The sequence below is a fragment of the Schistocerca americana genome, chromosome 7 (genome assembly GCF_021461395.2).
Source record: "Schistocerca americana isolate TAMUIC-IGC-003095 chromosome 7, iqSchAmer2.1, whole genome shotgun sequence".
NCBI lineage: Eukaryota > Metazoa > Arthropoda > Insecta > Orthoptera > Acrididae > Schistocerca > Schistocerca americana.
This window is the reverse complement of record NC_060125.1, coordinates 553,450,585-553,463,402: the sequence shown is the minus strand read 5'-3', so window position 1 is coordinate 553,463,402 and position 12,818 is coordinate 553,450,585. Positions and strand designations below refer to the sequence as shown.

General features: G+C 43.8%; 1 protein-coding gene across 1 annotated transcript in view; it reads left to right on the top strand.

The window, feature by feature from the left end:
• LOC124621799 (zinc transporter 1) overlaps positions 1–12,818 on the top strand; it is a 338,684-nt gene that overhangs the window by 131,126 nt on the left and 194,740 nt on the right. The window lies entirely within an intron of this gene.

Here is a 12,818-nt window from a genome sequence, read left to right as displayed (position 1 = left end):
GGTGGGCTTCTGCATGTACATTCTTGCACTTTCTTTATGGCAACAAGCTTAGTTGGTTGCCTCACATCCTCCTCATGGAGTCTTTGCTTTCTTGCCCACAGCTCTTGGGGCGCGAATTATTCAACTCCTGTGTTTATTAGGCATTAGTTCTGGCTTGTCTGGACTATGGTTATCGAGTTTGTAGATCAGCTGTTGCTTCCACTCTATTCCTCAGATCAAGTTCACTATTGTGGTACCCGTTTAGCTACCAGCGACTTTCACATTAGCCCTGTCAATAGCCTTCTGCTTGACTCTGGTATCCCCTCCCCCCCCTCCCCCTTTCGATTCTGCAGTCCCAGCTCCTGATTTCGTATGCCATCACTATCTGCTTTTCCACTGGCCTCCCCTCATACTCTATTTGTTTTGAAGCTTCAGGACGTCACCCACGTGTTGCTCATTATAAAGTGATTTTGCTGGTTGGTCCCTGCCTCATTCCTCTCTGCTGCCATTTCCATGTACCTTCCTTGTCCTCTTCCCCACGTTTTCTCCTGAACATCTCCACTTAGCCCTGGATCTCTTCTGGCGTTCTTACCTCTATATCTACATCCTCTGCCATTTTTATCAGCCATAATAGGTTGACCCATGGTTTTTTACACAATGATGGTTGCAAGCGCCCCCCCCCCCTCACCGTGATCCATAGTTTGCTGTACTGCTCCCACCATTTATCCTTTGCACTAAATATCCATTCCCACCTTTCTTGTCCCGAGTGTTAGCAGACGACCCTCGCATTGTTACATCTCTCTTTGGTTTTCTTTACAGAAATGGCTTGTCCTCCCAAGTTTAAGTACCTGAACTGGCCTCTGGAACTGGGGGGCTCTCGATTAGCATTGGTGTTGGTTATAGAGGCCTTGGCCTTGACTCCACACCGGCCAGGTTCTCCCCCCTTTTTCTCTACATGTTGCCTGGTCTTTTGTGACGTTTTGTCCCCCTTTTATTGTCATCTTCCCCTGGTGTTGTCCTCACTGTGTCATGATCATGGTGTCGAGTTGGGATTGGGAAGGGTTGGTGGTGGAGCCAGTGCCCCAATGTATGTAGTATCCCTGGGGTGTACCTGATCTCACTGTTTCCCTGCCTTCCCTCCATCTTTGTTCTCTATTCTTCCTGCTACTCTGACGTTCCTTTTACCTCTTTATTTGCCCGTTTTCTCTTCCCCTTGATTGGACTGTGCTGTTTTTGGGGGTCCACCCTTGGTTTCTGTTACTTTAGATCATGGGACTGATGACATTGTTTGGTCCACCAACCAACCAAACGTAAATTCCCAAAAATTTCTTCCTCAGTTGAAGACTTGTATGATACTAGTAGACTTTTCTTAACTGGGAATGCTGTTTATGCTGGTGCTAGTGTGCTTTTTATTTCGTCCTTGCTCCATCCATCATTGGTTATTTCACTGCCTATAACTTCATTTACTTTGCGATCGTCAGTCCTGATGTTCATGTTTCTCGCTGTTCTCATTTCTGCTACTTCTCATTACTTCGATTTACTCTCAATCCATTTTCTGTACTCATTAGACTGTTCATTCCATTCAACAGATCCTGTAATTCTTCTTCACATCCACTGAGCAAATCTTAACATTTATATCCTTTCACCTTGAACTTTAATCCCACTCTTGGACCTTTCTTTTGTTTCCATTACTGCTTCTGCAATGTATAAACTGTGTTACATCCTTTTTAATCCGAGCACTTCATTTTTTGTCTTCCAGTCTTCTTATTCAGTCTTGCCCCACCTCACCCAATTATTTTAGAAATACGATGGCCTTTATTCATCCCTTCTGCCTTATCTACTTTTAAGTCTTTAAAAATTATTATAAATTATGATCCTAATACTGGATCCTCGTGTGTGTTCCCTATCACCTCCTGTTTCTTCTCGTATCAAGTCATCAGATTAGTCCTCCTCCTCAGAGGGCCTCAATGTAATCTTTCCAGCTTCCTGCCCTCTCCTCTGCATTTACATTTAACATTGGAATTCCCGTGGCACTCTTAATGTTAACGCCCTTCCTTTGAATTTGTTTCGAATTTTTTGTATGCTGAATCAGTCCTTCCGACAATTTCTTTTTCGATTTCTTCACTTTTTCAAGTATTCATTTCGTCTTAGCCCTGCACTTCCTGTTTATTTCGTTCCTAAGTGACTTGTATTTCCGTATTCCTAAATTTCCTTGAAAATTTTTGCACCTCCTCCTTTCATCGAGCAACTGAAGTATTTCTTCTGTTACCCATGGCTTCTTCACAGTTTCGTTCCTTATATCTACGTTTTTCTCTCTAACGTCTGTGAGTGCTTTTTTTTTAGATATGTTCATTCCTCTCGAATTGAACTACATACTAGGCTATTCATTATGGAAGTATCTATAGCCTCAGAGAGCTAAAAGCGTCTCTCTTCATTCTTCAGTACTCCTGTATCCCACTTATTTGCCCATTGATTCTTCTTGACATCTCTTAAACTTCAGCCTACTCTCCATCACTACCAAATTGTGATCTGAGTCTCTGGCTACCCATGGCTACCCTTTGCAATCCTATATCTGATTTCGGAATCTATACCTGAACATGATGAAATCTAACTCAAACCTTCCCATATCTTCTGCCCGTTTCCAAGTATACCTCTTCTAGTTGTAGTTCTTTAACAGAATATTAGCTTTTACGAGCTGAAATTTGTTGCAGAACTAAACAAGTCTTTATGCTCTTTCATTCCTACTATCAAGCCCTTTTCTTCTAGTCCTTCCCCTACAACTGCATTCCAACGCCCTTGACTATCAGATCTTCATCTCCCTTTACGTTCTGAATTACCCTTTAAATACCCTCATATTCTCTCCCTCTCTCTTTCATCTTCTGTTTGCTATATTGGCATATACGAGGGCAGTTCAATGAGTAATGCAACACATTTTTTTCTCGGCCAGTTTTGGTTGAAAAAACCTGAAATTTCTTGTGGAATATTTTCAAACATTCCCGCTTCGTCTCGTGTAGTTTCATTGACTTCCGACAGGTGGCAGCGCTGTACGGAGCTGTTAAAATGGCGTCTGTAACGCATGTGCGTTGCAAACAACGGGCAGTGATCGAGTTTCTTTTGGCGGAAAACCAGGGCATCTCAGATATTCATAGGCGCTTGCAGAATGTCTACGGTGATATGGCAGTTGACAAAAACACGGTGAGTCGTTGGGCAAAGCGTGTGTCATCATCGCCGCAAGGTCAAGCAAGACTGTCTGATCTCCCGCGTGCGGGCCGGCCGTGCACAGCTGTGACTCCTGCAATGGCGGAGCGCGCGAACACACTCGTTCGAGATGATCGACGGATCACCATCAAACAACTCAGTGCTCAACTTGACATCTCTGTTGGTAGTGCTGTCACAATTGTTCACCAGTTGGGATATTCAAAGGTTTGTTCCCACTGGGTCCCTCGCTGTCTAACCGAACACCATAAAGAGCAAAGGAGAACCATCTGTGCGGAATTGCTTGCTCGTCATGTGGCTGAGGGTGACAATTTCTTGTCAAAGATTGTTACAGGCGATGAAACATGGGTTCATCACTTCGAACCTGAAACAAAACGGCAATCAATGGAGTGGCGCCACACCCACTCCCCTACCAAGAAAAAGTTTAAAGCCATACCCTCAGCCGGTAAAGTCATGGTTACAGTCTTCTGGGACGCTGAAGGGGTTATTCTGTTCGATGTCCTTCCCCATGGTCAAACGATCAACTCTGAAGTGTATTGTGCTACTCTTCAGAAATTGAATAAACGACTTCAGCGTGTTCGTAGGCACAAAAATCTGAACGAACTTCTCCTTCTTCATGACAACGCAAGACCTCACACAAGTCTTCGCACCCGAGAGGAGCTCACAAAACTTCAGTGGACTGTTATTCCTCATGCACCCTACAGCCCCGATCTCGCACCGTCGGATTTCCATATGTTTGGCCCAATGAAGGACGCAATCCGTGGGAGGCACTACGCGGATGATGAAGAAGTTATTGATGCAGTACGACGTTGGCTCCGACATCGACCAGTGGAATGGTACCGTGCAGGCATACAGGCCCTCATTTCAAGGTGGCGTAAGGCCGTAGCATTGAATGGAGATTACGTTGAAAAATAGTGTTGTGTAGCTAAAAGATTGGGGAATAACCTGGTGTACTTCAATGCTGGATAAAACAACCCCTGTTTCAGAAAAAAAATGTGTTGCATTACTTATTGAACTGCCCTCGTATATCTGAACTATTGTCGTCAGTGTTGGTTTGCTGTCGCTTCTGATAACAGTACTATTGCAGTGTTCACCGCAAGTCACTCTCTGTTCTACGTACTTTTTAATAACGAATCCTGCTCCCGATATTCCATTTTCTCCTGCTGCAGATATTACCCTATACTCACTACTACAAACTATTATAAAACATATAATGAAAATTTTATGTGTATAGACTGAAGCGGCAAGTGAAAATTTATACCAAGGCCGGGAATCGAACCCGTGTCTGCTGCTTAATAGGCATGTGCGGGTTTTTTTCCATTTTGTTCGTTGTTGATCGTTGTTTGGTCGTTGCGGACGTCACATGACAGCCGTTCAAATTCATTGTTGATGTTTTCACTCAGTTTTATATTGCAGAGGCCAACCAGCTCTCTGACCAAACACACTGAGCTACCGTGCCGGCTGTGTGTTAGCCACTAAGCCACCTTAGCACTGCGGTTGACACAAGTGCACGGACTACAGTAGCACGTCTCCCACCTCGATCCAAATTGTAACTGCTGCCCCAGCCTGCTTAAATTCCCTCTGATACGAACAGAATTGCAGAGGCTCTCCATGTTCTAGAACAACCACCTCAGCATCGAACGTAAACGGGAGGTCCAGTCCGAAACCCAGGTGCAGGTACTTACACAAATGAAACCACATAATTAGAGAGACCGCACTGGTCTCATAGAGATAAAATCATATCTGTATGAGACCAGTCAATTCTCTGAAACTGTCATGTCATTTTGTTCATAGTGATCTGCTCACAAGGGAACCTCCCCATCGCACCCCCCTCAGATTTAGTTATAAGTTAGCATGGTGGATAGGCCTTGATAAACTGAACACAAATCCATTGAGAAAACAGGAAGAAGTTGTGTGGAACTGTGGAAAAATAAGCAAAATATACAAACTGAGTAGTCCATGTGTAAGATAGGCAACATCATGGACATCATGAGCTCAGGAGCGCCGTGGTCCCGTGGTAGCGTGAGCAGCTGCCGAACGAGAGGTCCTTGGTTCAAGTCTTCCCTCGAGTAAAAATTTTACTTTCTTTATTTTTGCATAGTTATTATCTGTCCGTTCGTTCACTGACGCCTCTGTTCACTGTAATAAGTTTAGTGTCTGTGTTTTGCGACCGCATCGCAAAACCGTGCGATTAGTAGACGAAAGGACGTGCCTCTCCAATGGGAACCGAAAACATTTGATCGCAAGGTCATAGGTCAACCGATTCCTCCACAGGAAAACACATCTGATATATTCTATACGACACTGGTGACGGCATGTGCGTCACATGACAGGAATATGTTGTCGACCCACCTAACTTGCACACTTGGCGAATGGGTAAAAAGATTCCTCTACCTTGCCCGATTTAGGCTTTCTTGTGGATGTGATGATCACTCCCAAAAAAGTGATGAAAACATAAGAGTTTGTCACATAAACTGCAACAAATGAATGCAACAGTTTCACAGTCGCACAATTTTCCCTGTGCTCTGTCAAAACATATGTTTTTAGCGGTTTCAAATTTTTCCGTGTGTAGACCGTCAAATCCTGCATATGTCCAAGCAAATCTGAACATGTCCTGGAATTTTGGAGAGCGAAGTTGATTGTGTGAGTGCCTGAACTTTGATAATTGTTTGAAAATAAAAAAATTTAACGTTTCACTCTAGGGAAGACTTGAACCAAGGACCTCTCGTTCCGCAGCTGCTCACGCTAACCACGGGACCACGGCGCTCCTGAGCTCACACCATACTTGATGTTGCCTATCTTGTGCAACGACTGCTCAGTTTGTATATTTTGCTTATTTTTTTCATAGTTCCACACAACTTCTTCCTGTTTTCTCGATTGATTTGTATTCAGTTTTTCAAGGCCTATCCACTGTGCTAACTTATAACTAAATCTAGTGGGGGTGCGATGGGGAGGTTCCCTTGTGAGTCCAGTCGACGCCACGTCGAGCTGGAGCACTGCGCCGGGCGGCTGGTGGTCCGACACGGTGTTAGGAGGCGACCCACGACTTGTCTGTCACCTCTGTCTACGAGTGCACTCACAACTACACAGAGCAGTGTTCTGACCGTGACTGACACTTGCACGTACCTAGGGTTCTGCGCAAGTACCGTTCGTGGTCGGATCCAATAGTGCAAACTGCACTCTTCGCTAGCATCTGCATTTATGTCCAACCATGGATTACTCTCGGTGTCGCCATACTTTCGTCCACCCCCTGTACCTGTAGTGATAAATACTTACATACGCTTACACACATAGTCATGAAGCCACTCTACGGCGCCGGGTGAAGGGTACTTACTACCAACCCTTGTCACTTCCATTCCTGATCCACTTCCAAATGAAGAGACGGGAAAGTTATCGCTGAATGCATCTGTACGAGGTCTGATGTCCTTAATTTTTTCGTTAAACTCTTTAATTTTTGGGAACATTTCCTGTGGAGAAACAGTGGTCTGGAGTCATAACACCTTCTCCGTGTGATATCGCAAAAGTGCCCTCAACCTCTGTCCGCTCCGCCGTCCTCTTTGACAAGGACGTTGGCAGAATGAGGGTGACTTATTGTGCTGCCAATGCTTTGTCCTTAAACAATCTTAAAGTTGGATGATATAGTATGGTTCTGCAGTCTTTAGCAAATGCTGGTTCTCAAAACATTATGAACGTCGTTTCGTGAAAAGATCGTCTTCTTTTCTACAAGGATTCTCTTCTAAACTCAGAGTTCAAATCAATTTTTGTATCGTAGGAACAAATTATTTAATAGTTTTCGAAAAGTTATAATATTTTTTGATTGTCATGGATATCTAATTTTTCAAATTTTCAGGAACCTGAAAGCCAAAAAATGGTCTTCAGTTGACTAGTCATTGAAACCATCTGCACCAGAGTCTTCGTTTTTCCCTAGGTCTTAAAGAGTTAAACTACATATCCTCGTTAGTGTTGTGAGAACAATAACAAATTTCAATGATTAGTGAAATTTGTATTATCACCTGCGAAAAGAAGTTTGAATTACTGTTTAGAATAAACAAATGCAGAATGAAATTTTCACTCTGCAGCGGAGTGTGCGCTGATATGAAACTTGCTGGCAGATTAAAACTTTGTGCCGGACCGACACTCGAACTCGGGACCCTTCCCTTTCGCGGGCAAGTGCTCTACCAACTGAGCTACCCAAGCACGACTCACGCCCCGCCCTCACCGACGAGGTACTGGCAGAAGTGAAGCTGTGAGGGTGGGGCGTGAGTCGTGCTTGGGTAGCTCAGTTGGTAGAGCATTTGACTGCGAAAGGCAAAGGTCCCGAGTTCGAGTCTCGGTCCGGCACTCAGTTTTAATCTGCCAGGAAGTTTCAATAAACAAATAGTTTGCTTAAAGAAAAAGTTACATCCTCTTAAAAAAGTAAGTATTTTAACGGACTTTCTTCACAGCAATTTAGCACCTGTCTAAAAATTCAATTTCTAGAAATAAATGAAGTGCCTGGAGTACATGGGCTTTGAAAACGCAGAGAATGTGAATATTAAACAGTGCAACCAGCTTTTCGTATTACAATAACAAATGTTATAATTTGGCTGCAAGAGATTTTGTTTCTTGATGACGCAGAATCAAGAACGTAATTTTAATTAATAACAAATCGTATTTTTTCTTTCAATAAATAATTTTGAGTCCTCATCACACCATCCCTCACAAAGAGCAGACGTAAGCGCTCCAAAACAGCAGTCTGGGAAAAGCCTATGCTCACTGCATTTACAATGCAGCAAGTGAGTAAGGAGAGGAATTTGTAACCTGCCTTTGAGGGTTCATCTACAAAAAAATTCATCAACAACTGTATCTTCTTTTATTGTATTTCTGTGACTGTAACTTAAGTTCACGTTTATCCCTCTGGCAGTACTACAGTGTACACATATTTTGTAACTTAACCTTTTATCTGTGATCTTTCACTTTGACTTGTAGCTTCCTTGAGCAACTCTGTGTTAACCTACTGGTTCTTGTTGTAACCGAGCAGTGGTGCTGTTCACTTTCTGCTCTTACGGCTTTTCATGTTTTTAACGTTGTTTTCTGCCTATTTAAGCCTGTATTACCGAGTTAGGTATAAATTTTCTTAAGTTTTCAAGTCAGCAATGGCATATACTTTCCTGGTTTTTATAGCACGTATGCCATGTGAACTAGTTATAATAGATATTTTTCGTAAGTACACTTAATTTTTCCGACAAATAATTCCCATGAAAATGTAATGTATTATGAGTTTCTCAGTTTTCACTTTATTTCCTTTCTGTGATGGCACTGTAAAGATGGTCGATGATGGAAACCGGTAGTGAATAAATGTATTGGAAAACAGCTCAGTGTTATCCTGCATTTCTAAAAGTGCGTCGATGCTCCTGACAGGTGTATGGAAAATGGTTTCTTTCAGTTTAGGTTGTACACAAGCGACTGCCAAATATGAACCGAATTGGTTGGCCATATCTGACACCCCCCTCTTGTAGCAACATACCTGTCGCCTGCTACTTGTTTCAGATCGCATCTTTTCTATCATGCTCGTTAATTCAACTTGATTATGAGGCTAGAACGACGAACAGTATCCCCACAATGGATCGAATGATACCCTTGCAAGCGTCTTCTTACTCTTTTTCGGGATTCTTCCAATAAATATAATATACGTCTTCCGCGTGACTGGATTTATGTTGTTCCACCTTACCCGGATAGAAACTCCGAGATTCTTTTATTATGTGACTGATTCCAGTGGTTGAAGATTGATTGCGTAGTCAAATGACTGGATCTGTTCGTCTATTTATATGAATTACCTCAGTTACATAATGGTACAAAATGTAAATAAATAAGAACAGATGTTTATCTGCAGTTCCTTAAATTACCTGTATTTCTGTACAGCTGCAGACAAAATGGGATCTTCACATTGGGTCGATGACATGTAACTCTGCCTCTGTAATGTCCTTTCACCCGCCTCCCTCGTCCTTGCGACCCAGTTCCGCTCCCCCCCTCCCCTTCTCCTATGATTCCAACGTCCTCACATTTGGGTATTAATCCCCCTCCACACACGAGTGTGTGTCCCTCTTCTGTGGTCCCATCAGTGATGGGACTCCCAACTGGGACCTCAACCCTGCCATCTCACACGTCTGCTGTCACAGCTCAGCCACGTGACCAATAGGATGTGCGCCCCAAGGTAGCGCTCTCTCTCTCTCTCTCTCTCTCTCTCTCTCTCTCTCTCTCTCTCTCTCTCTCTCTCTCCCTCACACACACACACACACACACACACACACACACACACACACACACACACACACACACACACAGTGCCCTGTCCTCGACCTGTGGAGGAGGAGGAGGAGAAGGAGAAGTAGTAGTTATCCGAGGACAGGGGCCTCCAGTGCCTTGGAGGTATCATCTCCCCTCTCACAAGCCGAGTCTGACCTATTTATGGATGTCAACCCCCGCCCCCCTCCTCATTGGTAACGGATGGTGATTTGGTATCTTAACTGGCTCCACCTCATTTACCTCCCATTTGGATTCCCATTCCATGCTTATTGAATTGAACTATAATGGTTATTACTCTAATCTACTGGAGTTGAAAGCTCTATCTTCCTTTTACTTGGTTCTGTCGGAACTGGGTCGTCACTTCGAGGGCTTCCAGTGGTGTTCGCAGGTTGGTCCATACAATGTTGTTGGTACCTGTATCCTCCTTTGTACCACACTGGACGTACTTTCTGTCCAGCTTCACTTGTACCCTGCAGTCATGTTTTGAAATCTCCATTTCACTCCTGACAAGCCGTATACACACACTGCCCTGACTGCCCTCATTCACCAACTCTCAGCAACCCGTTACTTAATCAAAGAGAGCAAGTAGGTGTGTCGGGAACTCCTTGTCTCCTCCCTATGTTCTTCTCGGTTTTTGTCATGGGTGTGAACTACACTCCACACCCTCCAAGGTTGTCCGTGGTAGCCTCCCATTCACAGCCTTGCTGTTCCAGGTGGCCTTTATACAGATCCATCAGTTCTCACAGAACACCTCAAGAACCTATTTTGCGATTGTATCTGAAAAGTGTGGGCTGAAATTTCCCACTTATGTTTCGCCCCTTGTCAAGTGGAATCCTACAATGAACCTTTTACTGTATGGAACTTATTGTGACCCACTCTTCTTCCCAGTATTCAGCAACTGGCCCTGATTCCACCCATAACCAATTGCAGCAATACCTCAACTCTCCACAATGACAATATCTCCCCCAGGTGTTTAACTGTATTTGGCTCTTGTCAGACATTTTCCCCTCTCAATGGAGAGATAGTATTGTAGTTGCTGTCCTTAAGCTCAGCAATGATCCATGTTCCTTCATAGTTACTGGCCAGTCAGACTGACCAGTGTCCCCTGCAATTTATTTTACAGAATGGTGGTTTGTTGGCTCATTTGGGTCGTGGAATCTTGGAACCTTTTGTCTCCTTACCGATGTGACTTTCAGGAGGGATAGTCTCCAATCGATCACCTACTTTGATTACAGCATGCCAACTGGTGGGCTTCTGCATGTACATTCTTGCACTTTCTTTATGGCAACAAGCTTAGTTGGTTGCCTCACATCCTCCTCATGGAGTCTTTGCTTTCTTGCCCACAGCTCTTGGGGCGCGAATTATTCAACTCCTGTGTTTATTAGGCATTAGTTCTGGCTTGTCTGGACTATGGTTATCGAGTTTGTAGATCAGCTGTTGCTTCCACTCTATTCCTCAGATCAAGTTCACTATTGTGGTACCCGTTTAGCTACCAGCGACTTTCACATTAGCCCTGTCAATAGCCTTCTGCTTGACTCTGGTATCCCCTCCCCCCCCTCCCCCTTTCGATTCTGCAGTCCCAGCTCCTGATTTCGTATGCCATCACTATCTGCTTTTCCACTGGCCTCCCCTCATACTCTATTTGTTTTGAAGCTTCAGGACGTCACCCACGTGTTGCTCATTATAAAGTGATTTTGCTGGTTGGTCCCTGCCTCATTCCTCTCTGCTGCCATTTCCATGTACCTTCCTTGTCCTCTTCCCCACGTTTTCTCCTGAACATCTCCACTTAGCCCTGGATCTCTTCTGGCGTTCTTACCTCTATATCTACATCCTCTGCCATTTTTATCAGCCATAATAGGTTGACCCATGGTTTTTTACACAATGATGGTTGCAAGCGCCCCCCCCCCTCACCGTGATCCATAGTTTGCTGTACTGCTCCCACCATTTATCCTTTGCACTAAATATCCATTCCCACCTTTCTTGTCCCGAGTGTTAGCAGACGACCCTCGCATTGTTACATCTCTCTTTGGTTTTCTTTACAGAAATGGCTTGTCCTCCCAAGTTTAAGTACCTGAACTGGCCTCTGGAACTGGGGGGCTCTCGATTAGCATTGGTGTTGGTTATAGAGGCCTTGGCCTTGACTCCACACCGGCCAGGTTCTCCCCCCTTTTTCTCTACATGTTGCCTGGTCTTTTGTGACGTTTTGTCCCCCTTTTATTGTCATCTTCCCCTGGTGTTGTCCTCACTGTGTCATGATCATGGTGTCGAGTTGGGATTGGGAAGGGTTGGTGGTGGAGCCAGTGCCCCAATGTATGTAGTATCCCTGGGGTGTACCTGATCTCACTGTTTCCCTGCCTTCCCTCCATCTTTGTTCTCTATTCTTCCTGCTACTCTGACGTTCCTTTTACCTCTTTATTTGCCCGTTTTCTCTTCCCCTTGATTGGACTGTGCTGTTTTTGGGGGTCCACCCTTGGTTTCTGTTACTTTAGATCATGGGACTGATGACATTGTTTGGTCCACCAACCAACCAAACGTAAATTCCCAAAAATTTCTTCCTCAGTTGAAGACTTGTATGATACTAGTAGACTTTTCTTAACTGGGAATGCTGTTTATGCTGGTGCTAGTGTGCTTTTTATTTCGTCCTTGCTCCATCCATCATTGGTTATTTCACTGCCTATAACTTCATTTACTTTGCGATCGTCAGTCCTGATGTTCATGTTTCTCGCTGTTCTCATTTCTGCTACTTCTCATTACTTCGATTTACTCTCAATCCATTTTCTGTACTCATTAGACTGTTCATTCCATTCAACAGATCCTGTAATTCTTCTTCACATCCACTGAGCAAATCTTAACATTTATATCCTTTCACCTTGAACTTTAATCCCACTCTTGGACCTTTCTTTTGTTTCCATTACTGCTTCTGCAATGTATAAACTGTGTTACATCCTTTTTAATCCGAGCACTTCATTTTTTGTCTTCCAGTCTTCTTATTCAGTCTTGCCCCACCTCACCCAATTATTTTAGAAATACGATGGCCTTTATTCATCCCTTCTGCCTTATCTACTTTTAAGTCTTTAAAAATTATTATAAATTATGATCCTAATACTGGATCCTCGTGTGTGTTCCCTATCACCTCCTGTTTCTTCTCGTATCAAGTCATCAGATTAGTCCTCCTCCTCAGAGGGCCTCAATGTAATCTTTCCAGCTTCCTGCCCTCTCCTCTGCATTTACATTTAACATTGGAATTCCCGTGGCACTCTTAATGTTAACGCCCTTCCTTTGAATTTGTTTCGAATTTTTTGTATGCTGAATCAGTCCTTCCGACAATTTCTTTTTCG